This window comes from Mytilus californianus, unplaced genomic scaffold (assembly GCF_021869535.1).
Source record: "Mytilus californianus isolate M0D057914Y unplaced genomic scaffold, xbMytCali1.0.p SCAF_7, whole genome shotgun sequence".
NCBI classification, from domain to species: domain Eukaryota; kingdom Metazoa; phylum Mollusca; class Bivalvia; order Mytilida; family Mytilidae; genus Mytilus; species Mytilus californianus.
The window spans coordinates 5,376,732-5,390,630 of NW_026262723.1; the positions used below are offsets into that span (position 1 = coordinate 5,376,732).

At 31.3% G+C, this 13,899-nt stretch overlaps 2 protein-coding genes and 1 long non-coding RNA gene across 22 annotated transcripts in view; 1 reads left to right on the forward strand and 2 right to left on the reverse strand.

The window, feature by feature from the left end:
• The window catches only part of LOC127709280 (uncharacterized), a 141,680-nt gene that overhangs the window by 19,724 nt on the left and 108,057 nt on the right, over positions 1 to 13,899 (reverse strand). The window lies entirely within an intron of this gene.
• LOC127709276 (acyl-coenzyme A synthetase ACSM3, mitochondrial-like) overlaps positions 1 to 13,899 on the forward strand; it is a 268,456-nt gene that overhangs the window by 7,426 nt on the left and 247,131 nt on the right. The window lies entirely within an intron of this gene.
• Positions 1,286 to 13,505, reverse strand: LOC127709283 (uncharacterized). Its single transcript, XR_007985570.1, has 4 exons — positions 13,221 to 13,505; positions 10,137 to 10,305; positions 5,808 to 5,905; positions 1,286 to 1,352 (listed from the first exon to the last, which is right to left on the reverse strand). It is a non-coding gene; the product is annotated as an uncharacterized LOC127709283 (long non-coding RNA).

The window sequence follows — 13,899 nt, forward strand, 5'->3', positions numbered from 1 at the left end:
ACATATGTAAACATATGTTTAGGCCCGACATGAAAACATATGTTTTCAAACATATGAAAAACATATGGAAAACATATGAAAAACATATGTTTTTAAAATCATATGAAAAACATATGTTTTTCATACATGTAAACATATGAAAAACATATGTTTTTCATATGTTTTTTACAAACATATGTTTTTCATATGTTTTCATACCTGGCATAAACATATGTTTTCATATGTTTGTCCTAAACATATGTTTTCATATGTTTGACCCAAACATATGTTTTCATATGATTTTATCTTGGTCCTAAATATATATTTTTTAAATATGTTTTTAATTGTTCAAATGCATTTATTTTCTCATAGATTCTAAACACGGTTTGTATATATATATTTTTTTTTTTTGCAATAGGTTTTTAAGGGTAACGTTTTTATGATTTTTAATATGTTTTTCTTTAATTTGTTATCTTTTTTTTCTGTCAGGAACTCATTTTGAGTGTAAATACTTCATTGTGATGAGTTGTTGCTTTAAAAAGTAAAAAACCCAAAATACCAAATTCCACAGAAAATACATGGCAAAATCAAAAGCTCAAACAAATAAAACACAATAAGTGCTCCATAATTTTTATATCAAGTAGAATTTTTTTTTTATTAAGTTGTTGTCTCTTCTTTTTTCATAGTTTTGTCTCCTTGACATACATTGTACCACATTTCTATTGTCTATATTCTATTTTCATTTGTTTGTCTCTTCGACATACACCATTTCTAGTATTGTCTATATTCTATTTTCATATGAATTTGTGTGTCTCTTTGACATACCCCATTTCTATTGTCTATATTCTATTTTCATATGTTTGTCTCTTTGATATACCCTATTTCTTTTGTCTATATTCTATTTTCATGTTTGTCTCTTTGACATACCCCAATTTTATTGTCTATATTCTATTTTCATATGTGTGTCTCTTTGACATACCCCATTTCTATTGTCTATATTCTATTTTCATATTTTTGTCTCTTTGACATACTCCATTTCTTTTGTCTATATTCTATTTTCATATTTTTGTCTCTTTGACATACTCCATTTCTATTGTCTATATTCTATTTTCATATTTTTGTCTCTTTGACATACTCCATTTCTATTGTCTATATTCTATTTTACTATGATGTATGTGATATTTCTATTGCTATATCACCATACACAGATATTTAATTGTCTTCACTGCTGGCTATTACTGGTGCATGTGTATGCAGCTGCTTTTTGTAAATATCCTGTATGATTAAGAAAGACAACTAGATTGACTTTGAGCTCAATATTGTATTAATTAAAAATTAATGTTCTTTGGTTCTGTTTCTTTACTTTTCAGTTCCTGCAAGTAGAAATAAAAGAACAGATTTTCAATGTCCACCTATTCGCACATTTTTAGCTCACCTGACCCGAAGGGCCAAGTGAGCTATTCTCATCACTTGGCGTCTGTTGTCGTCCGTCGTCATTGTTAACTTTTTACATTTTTAACTTCTTCTAGAGAACCACTGAATGGAATGGAACCAAATATGGCATGAATGTTCCTCATGAGGTGCTGACCAAGTGTTGTTACTTTGTAGCCGATCCATCATCCAAGATGGCCGCCAGCGGGGGGACTTAGTTTAACATAGGACCCTATTGGAAATACATACAAATGTCTTCTTTTAGAGAACCACTGAATGTAATGAAACCAAACATAGCATGAATGTTCCTTATGAGGTGCTGACCAAGTGTTGTTACTTTGTAGCCGATCCATCATCCAAGATGGCCACCAGCTGGGGGCTTAGTTTAACAAAGGACCCTACGGGAAATACTTACAAATGTCTTCTTTTAGAGAACCACTGAATGGAATGAAAGCAAACATAGCAATATTACACCAAATTTGGCCTCAAACATTATTATAAGTATCTGTTATGATTTTTATCTTTTTTTATATGATTTCAAAAACCCAAGTAGAGTCAGGTGAGCGACACAGGCTCTTGAGAGCCTCTAGTTTATCTATCAAAGAGCAATATTAACATGATTAAAAAAAAAAAACATGTTTTTTTGTTCTCAAAAATATTTATAAATAAAAAATGTGCTTGGGGAAAAAAAAAAGTTGTTTTTCTTGTATACTAAATATTTCAAACTGACCTTCAAGGGCATTACTATAATAGTATACTATAAGTTTAATAAAAAAAAATGAGAGCAATTACGAGGCCATTTTCCATAAATTTAATATTTCCAAGAGGCATAACTCTTTTGAAAAAATTCAATCGGCCATCATTACAACTGCCAGTTAAACATCTACACCTTACAATAATTCCATACACCAAATAAAGTAAGTATAACTTATTGCTTATAATACCTGAGATATTGACTTGACCACAAAAACTTTCTGACAGAGTAGACAGACACTAGCTATAGGACCTTGCAAGGTACCCACATACTAAGTAAATAGAAATATCCTATTACCATGATTACTATAAATAATATTAATAAGAGAGAAATTAACATTACAAAAAAACTTTAACCACAGACTGAACCTAAATTTTAGGACAGCGACGCCGCCCCTGGCAGAATCTAGGATCACTGTCTCGCTTTCGTGAAATAAATTTGCAAGCTTGACAAAAAGCAGAACATGTATTTCAGAAATAGAAACTCTATGCAATTATTAATACTTATATGCTGTTATGGTCCTACATATTCTTGTGTGTTCAATATTTTGGCATTACACAAAGTCATGCTTTCTTAGACTGTTTGAAATGACAAATGTTTTGTTGTTACATTAATTGATTAAATCTGTCGAAGGTGAATTGATTGATATTTTAGTTTGGGAAAACATAATTTTTGCATCTTTTATTATTTTGTTATTTCTTTTTAAGTGCTTGTTGATGAGTCCAGCCCTTTCTGGCTGTTTTTGACATTTGTTTCTTATGTTGGGTGCTGTCTGCCATACTGTGTGTAGTTTTATTTTTTTCATTGGTTCACATTTTTTCATCCTTATACAAGTTATAGCCATAATAGGTTACTTTATGGTATGGATTTTGATCATTGTTTATGGCTGTAAACACTACAAAGGTCAAAAAGTCTGAAAAGACCAGTTTTTGTCTGAATTTGCATGAATTTTTACTCGACATTCTTAATTTGTCTGATTAATTTTTAAAAATTCTTGACATAGTATGAATTTGTCTAATAAGGTTCTTGATTTTTCTTGACAAGTGTCTTGACAGTATGAACATTGTCTTAAAATTTCTCGACACTTCCTGTATCATCTGATAAGAGTCTGGATTAGTCTCGACCAATTCTTGACTGTCTTAAATTTGTCTTGATCTGTCTTGACATATTCTTGACATTCTTAATAATGTCCGAATATGTCTCGACATATTCTTGACATTCTAAATAATGTCTGAATATGTCTCGACACATTCTTGACAGTCTTAAATATGTCTTGACACTATCTCAACAGTATAAATTTCGCCTGAAATGTGAACAGACTTATTCTGCACTGTTTATGACATTCTATTGCTGTTATATACTCCTTTTTATTATGGCTAAACTAAACTTTGAAGAATCAAGGATTAATTTGGTATAGTAAGATACCCTTTTGGTGCAACTAAGTTGGAATACCCTGAATAATCCCCCATGTAGTTTAATTTTGATTTATTTTTATTAAACATTTAAGTAATTGTTTTCACTTGGAATATAAGTCGAAGGTATTGACAAACAGCATTTAGATTTTTGCCGTTCACAAAACTGCCAGTCAAATTTGCTTTATTAAAATAGGTGTCTTGTATCTCTTTTGGACCCCACAATTCATCTTTTGGGTTTGTGTGGCTAAAAAAAGAGGGGGGGGGGGGGGCTTTCGTATAGGTCAAAGAATTTGTTCCCATCTTGATTCAAAAACCTTATTCATTATTTAGAACAACCCAAAAACATTTATTATTCAAATTTGAGTGTTGAATTTTATAATTTTTTATCAAAAATAAATATTTGTGATAACTCCTTCCTGAAAAGAAAAAAATGTTTAGATCTATATTATGCATGTCTGTTTGAGAACCATTTCATAAGACCGATGATTTCTATAGAAATCATTGATGGGACCCATTATAAATACTTTTTTTTTATTATTCCTGGAGTAGATAATAATTTTCTTTTAATCTTTGGGAATTATTCAATTTGTTTTTATGTTAAAATAATTAACTTCATAATTTTTATGAAGAAAATCCATTTCAATTCAATTTTTTTTCATCAAAATGATGATTTTCATTTTCATCTATCAACAAACTTTTTAAATTGTAGTGGCATGGTCGGTCAACTGATAAGTTGGCTGATTACAGGTAAGGCAATAACTTCTATTTGACAGTTGTGTGTACTCTGGGGTGTGGAATACCTTAATTTTATGGGGAACATCCTGTCCATGTGTAATACTTAATATATTCCAACAGATGACATTACACAAATTTTTCTTCTGTTAAATGAATGATTTGTATATCATCATAATTTGCTATTTATATAAACCACATTTTGGTATAATAATTATTTACCATATCAACATTGAATATTATGAATGTAGAATGAAATATGTCTACAGTATGATTGGTTTGAATCATTTAATTTATAAGATTTAGGAATCAAAATTTGTAATTATTTAAAAACCCACATTGAAATTGTTTTATATCAACACACCCACATTTGAATTATTTTATACTTTAGATTTCATAGCCATATTTGCATTTGTAAAAATATTTATATACCCAAATTTTCAATTATTTTACATGCCCAACTTTTATTTTTGTTGTAAAGAAGTGTAACTTGAAACAACAGTATATCATATAAAGAGAAATAAAGATTAAAGTTATATCATGAACATTGGTCATGATTTGTAAAACTCAGAACTGTCAAGTAAATTTAAGACACGATTCAAAATGTTCAGAATATGTCAAGCCGTACTGAGAAAAAATAAGAATGTCGAGAATATGTCGAGAAATTTCAAGACAGTATTCAAATGTCAAGAATTTGTCAAGAAATTTTAAGACCATATTCAGAATGTCGAGAATATGTCGAGTAAATTTCATACAAATTTAATATAAATGAGAATTTGTCAAGAAAAATTAAGACACAAGTCATACTTTTGGAGAATGTCGAGTAAAAGTTCATGCAAATTAAGACAAAAACTGGTCTTTTCAGACTTTTAGACTTTTGTAGTGAAAGTGACCAGGAAATGTTTACATCTTCGTCCGTTGGTTTTTGAATTGATAGTTGTCATATTGAGAATCATACATGTACCTCATCTCCTCATACATGTTAAACATGTTATATCTATATGCTGGTTCATAAAAAATCTTATAAGGAAATTATTCAATTGTTATATGTTTGAAAACTCTTTCCTATAATGCAAAAACAATAATTGATTGACTTTTCTAGCTTAATAATTTTAATTTAAGATTCAGTGGCAAATATTTTATGTATATTCAAGACGAGAACAACTTTTAAATATACAATTCATAATATAAGCAAATGCTATAATTATTTTAAATTCTGACATCTTATGCGTGTGTGTGTGTGTGGAGCAGAAGAAGGATTCCTTGATAAAATTGAGAATGGAAATGGGGAATGTGTCAAAGAGACAACAACCCGACCATAGAGTAGACAACAGCCGAAGGCCACCAAATTGATGCATACTTGACATCAGAAAGACATAAATAAACAACAGTTTACATGGTATACATGCTGTAACATGTACAATTACACTTGAAAAAGTTTTAAATAGATAACATTAAATTATTTAAATTAACTGCAATTCTACAGATGAACTTACTTTGATACCAGTTCTTTTTGCCTGACATCCGCACCTACATGGTACACCAGTGATTCTAATACTGTACTTTCCTTTCATTTGGTAACCATGGTAACAAGCTGAAATTGTAAATCTTAATTTAATCCAGAAGTCCAGACAAAAACAAGATAATTTTTGTAGACGTAGTATAAACTGATGCTCACTTATTTATATTTCTACTTTTGAGTGAATAGAAACAATATGCAACAAACTAAAAAAAGATCAACAGTGTAACTAATATTAATAATATATGTATAGCCTAAGCCCGTCTCAGTATAGTATGAACTTTTTCTAATATAAGATGATCTATTCTGCTGTCTGCAGTTTAAAATAAAATGCTCCCCATGGCGCAGCTTGATACGACCGCAGAGGTCGAAACCCAAACAGATGGGGGCAAGTATTGACACAATATTCAAGCTTGATACAGCTCTGAATTTGGTTTGTGATTAAATATTTGACACAGCATACATGGCATAGGTTTCTGACACAGAATGAATGTGGTCTAAGAACATAAAAATTTTAAATTAGACATTTACCTATTATGGTCCAATATCCTAAATCTAAATACATGGTTAGATTCAGCATATAAAAGAACCCCCAAGAATTCCATTTTTTTATGAAATCAAACAAAGTTTAATTATGGACCCTTTTGACCTCAATGTGGACCAATTTGATAACGGAGCCCAAAATCAAAAATCTAAATACATGGTTAGATTCAGCATATCAAAGAACCCAATATATTTAATTTTTGTTAAACTCAAACAAAGTTAAATTTTGCACTCTATTTGGACCAACTTGAAAACTGGGCCCATAATCAAAAGTCTAAATACATGTTTAGATTCAGCATATCAAAGAACCCCAAGAATTCAATTTTGTTAAAATCGAACTAAGTTTTATATTGGACCCTTTGGACCTTAATGTAGACCAATTCGAAAACGGGACCAAAAATTAAAAATCTAAATACACGGTTAGATTCGGCATATCAAAGAACCCCAATAATTCAATGTTTGATGAAATCAACAAAAGTTTAATTTTGGACCCTTTGGACCTCAATGAGGACCAATTTAAAAACGGGCACAAAATCCAAAAACTTAATACACTGTTAGATTCAGCATATCAAAGAACCCAATATATTCAATTTTTGTTAAACTCAAAACAAAGTTAAATTTTGCGCTCGATTTGAACCAACTTGAAAACTGGGCCCAAAATCAAAAATCTAAATACATGTTTAGATTCAGCATATCAAAGAACCCAAGAATTCAATTTTTGATAAAATCAAACTAGGTTTAATTTTGGACCCTTTGCACCTTAATGTAGACCAATTTGAAAACGGGACCAAAAATTAAAAATCTAAATACACGGTTAGATTCGGAATATCAAAGAACCCCAATAATTCAATTTTTGATGAAATCAAACAAAGTTTAATTTTGGACCCTATGGACTTCAATGTGGACCAATTTAAAAACGGGGCCCAAAATCCAAAAACTTGATACATGGTTAGATTCAGCATATTAAAGAACACCAAGAATTCAAGAATAAAACCCCATTGAAATTGGTCAAGAAATAAGCAATTATTACAAAGTATTAGAAAAGTATTGTTTAATATTGGCCCCCAATTCCTAAACAGTTAGGGTCATAACCCCGCAATTCAATTCCAACATTCCTTTTAAGCTCACCTGGCCCAAAGGGCCAAGTGAGCTTTTCTCATCACTTGGCGTCCATCATCCTGTGTCCTGCGTCCGTAAACTTTTACAAAAATCTTCTCCTCTGAAACTACTGAGCCAAATTTGACCAAACTTGGCCACAATCATCATTAGGGTATCTAGTTTAAAAAATGTGTCTGATGACCCCGCCAACCAACCAAGATGGCCGCCATGGCTAAAAATAGAACATGGGGGTAAAATGTAGATTTTGGCTTATATCTCTGAAACCAAAGCATAAAGAGTAAACCTGATTGGGTAAAACTAATAATCAGGTCAAGATCTATCTGCCCTGAAATTTTCAGACAAATCTGACAACCTGTTGTTGGGTTGCTGTCCCTGAATTGGTAATTTTAAGCAAATTTTGCAGTTTTTGGTTATTATCTTGAATATTATTATAGATAGAGATAAACTGTAAACAGCAATAATGTTCAGCAAAGTAAGATCTACAAATAAGTCATATGACTAAAATTGTCAGTCGAACCCTTTAGGAGTTATTGCCCTTTATAGTCAATTTTTTACAATTTTTCGTAAATTTTTGTCATCTTTTACAAAAATCTTCTTCTCTGAAACAACTGAGACAAATTTAACCATACTTGGCCATAATCATTATTAGGGTATCTAGTTTAAAAAGATGTGTCCGATGACCCCACCTTCCAACCATCATGGCCGACTTAAAAATAGAACATAGGGGTAAAATGCAGTTTTCGGTTTATATCTCTGAAACTAAAGCATTTAGAGCAAATCTGACAGTACCAAAAATGTTCATCAGATTTAGATTTATCTGCCCTGAAATTTTCAGACAAATCCGACAACCGGTTGTTGGGTTGCTGCCCCTGAGTTAGTAATTTTACAGAAATTTTGCAGTTTTTTATTATTATCTTAGATATCATTATAATATCTAATATCTAATACTATTAATTATGATTTTAACCTTATTTTACATGATTTCAAAAGCATCAGTAAATACAGGTAAGCGACACAGGCTCTTGAGAGCCTCTAGTTTGGTATGGAACCTTGTAGTACAATTTCAGAAAGATCCATACACTTACACACAAGTTATATTGTCTGGAAACTAGTAAAAAGCTTATTTTGACCCCTTTTTAGGCACTTAATTCCTAAACTGTTGGGACCATAACCCCCAAAATCAATTCCAACCTTCCTTTTGTGGTTTCAAACCTTGTGTTTAAATTTCATAGAGATCCATTCACTGAAACTAAAGTAATTGTCCGGAAACTAAGTGTCTTCCGACGACGCGGACAACAACGACGACGTGATACCAATATACGACTGCAAATTTTTTTTGAAGTCGTATAAAAACTTAACTCTTGATGTTTAGTAAATCTTGATTTCCTGTTAAATAGGCAAAATTGTTTAAATACACCATTTATAGGCATGTTGTGGAATCTCAATAAATACTTATGATTGCAATGTTCGTTTAATCGTCGTTGTAGCTATGAAATCTATACAATAACGTCATTCACTACAACATTAGGGTTACAACGTTACCATAGTTCAATGTTAGTACTTCGCGTATACTATTTTAAGACAAGGAAATATTAACTCATGAACACAATATGTTGTCATTTGTGTTACCAACCATACTTCATCGATTTAATAAAAGAACAGCTTTTCAATGTACCTCGCCAATTGATGGATATACATGTATAAAATTTGCTATCAAAAAGCAAAAAAATATGTATGTTCTTTTAACCTTTTTCATAAATTATAAATAATCTAAAAGAAATGAAGACATGTGTGGGATTGCTTGCAATGCAATTTTTCTTACAATATCCATTTCCAAGAGGCATACATGTAACTCCTGTAAACATATTTGATCAGCACTTATTTTTTAACTCAAAAAAGCCTATGCTGATATAGACCTACATGTATGGTATGAATTACATGTATGGTATCTGACAAAAAAATGTAACCATAACAGTGCTTTACTGGTTATCTTCCATAGAATTTATATTTTAAAGTGAAGTAATTCCTGTATAAATAATTTATCCAAGACATTACTGGTATATATAATAAACCTTTGGTATACATAAATATTATTGGAAGTTTTGGTCCTCGGTCCTCGGTGCTCTTCAGCTTTGTACTTGTTTTGGCTTTCAAACTTTTTTCATCTGAGCGTCACTGGTTGGTCTTGTGTGGACGAGACGCACGTCTGGCGTATTGAATTTTAAGCCTAGTACATTGTACCTTTTGTTAGCTATTATTCGTGTGTTTCTTTGTCCTATATGTTCTCCCATTTATTTGTATTGTGGTCCTGTCATGTGATGTCATTTTGGTGTTGTGTTTGACGTTGCCATAAAAGCGGGAGGTTTGGCATGCCACAAAACCAGGTTCAACCCACCATTTTTTTCTTAAAATGTCCTGTACCAAGTCAGGAAAATGGCCATTGTTATATTATAGTTCGTTTCTGTGTGTGTTACGTCGTTTTTTCCTCTTATATTTCATGTGTTTCCCTCAGTTTTAGTTTGTAACCCGGATTTGTTTTTATCTCTATCGATTTATGAGTTTCGAACAGCGGTATACTACTGTTGCCTTTATTTTACATGAATAAACAAAATATTTAAACAAAGTTATCCTTTTCATTACATACCTCTCATCACAAAATAATTATTGCCTGCTGCTCCTTATATGCACATAAATCAATATGACAATCTATGAATCCATTATATAATCTAGAAAGCAATGCCTCAAATGAATTCTGTTCTGTTGCTTAGATTCTTCTACTTCTTGAAGTACAAAATGTACTTTCATTGAAAATGCTAAAAGAAATAATGTATGACATGTACAAATGTATAATAAAATGAAGTTACAATATTAATATATCTGCCAAATTTATTGCCTTAAAATTTTTTATATGACAAAATTGGCTTATTTTGATCTATTTTCATCCTTGACCCCCCCCCCCCCCCCCCCTCCACACACACATAAAAAACAAATTATAGCTCCCTTAAGGGGAAGGTTTGGCACCAATAAACTAGTCTGACTCCACCACATCCTGTATGTTCCTGTTCCAAGTCAGGAGCCTGTAATTCAGCGGTTCAAGTTGTCGTTTGTTCACTTTGTTGCTGTATATCATATTTGTTTATTTGTTCCTTGTTTTGTTATAAATCATTACATGTATCAGTCTGTTAGTTTCCTCATTTGCATTGTTTTACATTTGTCATTTTCATTAAAAACAAGGAATTATTTGAATCTGGAATAATTTTGAATTCTGGAAAATTGATTAGAAATGTATGATGAAAACTAACCCAACTAAATAGGGTTAGCCATGCGTGCATGGCTAAGGTTAATTTTACTTTCACTGTCACTTCAGTATGAACTAACTAACCCACCTTAGCCATGCGCGCATGGCTAACCATATTTAGTTGGGTTAGTTTTCATCATATATTTCTCATCAATTTTCCAGAATTCAAAATTATTCCAGATTCAAATAATTCCTTGTTTAAATGTCTTTTATAGCTGACTTTGTGGTATGGGCTTTGCTCATTGTTGAAGTCATCTTGTACCATAACTTATTATAGTTGTTAACTTCTATGTCATTTGATCTCTGGTTGAGAATTGGACTCTTCTCAATGGCAATCATACATCATTTGTACATGTACATGTACCACATCTTCCTATTTTATATTCACATTAAAGTATATGTAAAGTAGACCATTCATGCACTCTAGGGGTCCACTTCTTATAATGTACAACTTCAACCAGGTGATAAGACCTGCCGCTGTAATAGCTTAAAAATATGTGAATAGGTGTGGAAAACTATCAGAAGTATAATACATGTATGACATGTATGATAAGGCTGAGAATTACTAGATGTTTATTGTTATAGTACTCAGTAATAGTAGTCTCAGACTCAGGATAATTAAGGCTTATTGTACTTGTCATATGCAAAGCCCTGTAATTTTCTTAGTTGCAAGTCTTGTTTTGCCTTAAGTTAACATAACATAAGGAATTTGAGCCTCAGATTTGAGCTTTAATCAAATGTGATGATTTTCTCGGTAATGCCAGAATGTGATTCTTGTCCGCTCCAGCATGTCCTGGAATCACTCATCATTAAAATTTGGAAAAGGTTACATGTACATTATTACCTATACGCAATGTATGAAAAGGTATATATACATTTTTTAAATCTAAATTTAATGAAAAGGGGGGAGTAATCGATCCTGGTATCAGGTCCGTTCGCGCCCAATACACGTTCGCACCCTACACATTCGCACCCCACATGTTCGCCCCCTAGGTCCGTTCGCACCCTACACGTTCGCACCCTTTTTTTTTATTCAAAAACCTGATAAATGTTTAGATGTTTTGTAGATGTTTCTATCAAAATATTTTTATTTTCATAATTAAAAATTTGGGAATTTTTAAATGAAATATTGTTTTAAATTGATATGATAGTTAATTATTAAATGTTAATTATGTATGATTACTGCTAATTGGTATTTATACACAGCCTAATTTGGTGTTGTTGTTGAGTGTTTAAAAATCATGATTGTTGTCATGGTTGTTTTAACTTGCTTTAAATGTAAATACTGCATGTATTTAGCTTGGTATGAGTAAAAGTTTGAAAATAAAAAACATGAAAGATAATTGTTTTTAACAGCTTGGCTCCTTTGATCTCATGTGTGTCAGAATCTCACTTTATTCATAAACAATGAAAAAAATATTTATTGCAATACACTATCCAAAACATGATTACGAATTATTCAACACATAAAAAAAACGTTGTCAGAATCCCATTTCCTTTTGAAACAATAAAAAAGAAATATTTATACCAATACACTAACCAAAACATGATTAAGATTTTATCAACACCTAAAAAAACGTTGTCAGAATCTCACTTTATTTAGAAACAATGAACAAAAATAATTTATATATATATATATAGATATATATAGAGCAATACACTTACCTAAACATGATTAAAAATTATTCAACACAAAAATAAAATACTGGTCGTCAGAATCTCACTTTATTTAGAAACAATGAAAAAATATATATTCATAGCAATACATTTACCAAAACTCGTTTACAAATTATTAAACACAAAACCAATAAAAATTGGGCGCGAACGTGTAGGATGCGAACGTGTAGGGTGCGAAAGTGAAAGGGGGGAGAACATGATTGGGCGCGAACGGACCCCGATTCATTGATCCCCAGGGGCACCCTTATCTATTAATTGTAAAATAGCTACTAATTGCTAAAGAGATTATAAAGTCTTCTGCACAGTGTCATGGTTTTAAAACAACTGATAAACAAATACAAATATCACACACCATAAGACACGATTATGCAGGTCAGCATCAGTTAAAGTAATTAAGTTCTGTAGTGACATTAGATAAACAATTTCAATACATTACATCAAGTATATGATGCCCCCCCCCCCCCCCCCCCCCTTTCCAAGTTTGTCTTATTGTCAAAGGGTTTACAAATTATATGGTTATTTTGGATGTATTTGTGTCTTAATCTTGTAACATTCTCATTCTGACATATAAACAGATAATGAAACGGATTACCCAATGCAATTATATTTATATTACAATATCGTTCTCAGACTCAGCCTCAGGTTTACAATTATGTGAAATATCTAGTCAAATAGTTTTTCGTGAAAAATAAAGCACACACATCTTCCTGCTTTTATCCAATAATTAAACAAAATGTGCATAATAATATTTACCTTTCGTTGTGCTTTTAGGGTACGTAAAACTATCCATCTAAACAAAAACACTTTCGCTGTTTCGTTGCGTTGACTTTCTATAAATTTTCTATGTTTCGTTCCCCGGTTTCTTCCAGTTAATCGACAAGTCACCCATTTCAATTTATCTGTTTATAATAAATTTTGATTCACCAGTTTGAAAAACCAAAGTTCTTTGTATCATCTATCTCTCTCCATTCAGACTTTTTAAATGACAACAGCAGATCGCGTGAGCGTCCATGGATTTTGCGTCATAGTATAAAAAAAACGGTAATGGTGAAAAGATTTCCGAGTTTCCGTATTCGACGTACCATGCAAGCTTTCGTACATTTACGTATATATATATATGATGGTCTGGAATCAAGATTGGGGTTTAAGAATATAGAAAATAATGACAAAAAGTGCAAAATAAAGAACAAAAAAATAAAGAACAGATACTGAAAAAAGCAGAAATATGGAATAAAGAATCAGAGAATAAATATTGGGATTATTGATAAAAAAAAAGAATTGAGTGCACTTTCCTGTTTGAGAAATACACTATATAGATAATGAATGAAAAAATGTATGTGATAATTAAATGACAAATTTTGACATTTTCTCAAAACATTTTTTTTAAATGCCCTTTAAAACATATGAAAACATATGAAAATCATATGTTTTT